Below are 276 nucleotides of genomic sequence, written 5' to 3' on the forward strand. Positions count from 1 at the left end.
CGAAACCACCCAGTGCCGAGGACCAGCCCCGAACGCCACACCTACAGTCGCTCTGTCCCCTGCCAGCGGCAAACCCAACCAGGTCGGAAAAGGAGAGGGCCGGGTTTGACGTTCCCCTTCTCTGGGGGCAGGCACGCAGCACCGTGCCACCGCGGCGGCCGATTCGGGCAGCGCGAGCCAGGGGTGTTTCGGCAAGCCCAGGCCGCGGCGTCATCGAAGCCTCGATGGCGTCTCGACAGCCGAAACGGTGGAAACACCTGGCCAGGAGCCAAGCGG

Source organism: Eurypyga helias, unplaced genomic scaffold (genome assembly GCF_000690775.1).
Source record: "Eurypyga helias isolate BGI_N326 unplaced genomic scaffold, ASM69077v1 scaffold30552, whole genome shotgun sequence".
NCBI classification, from domain to species: Eukaryota; Metazoa; Chordata; class Aves; order Eurypygiformes; family Eurypygidae; genus Eurypyga; species Eurypyga helias.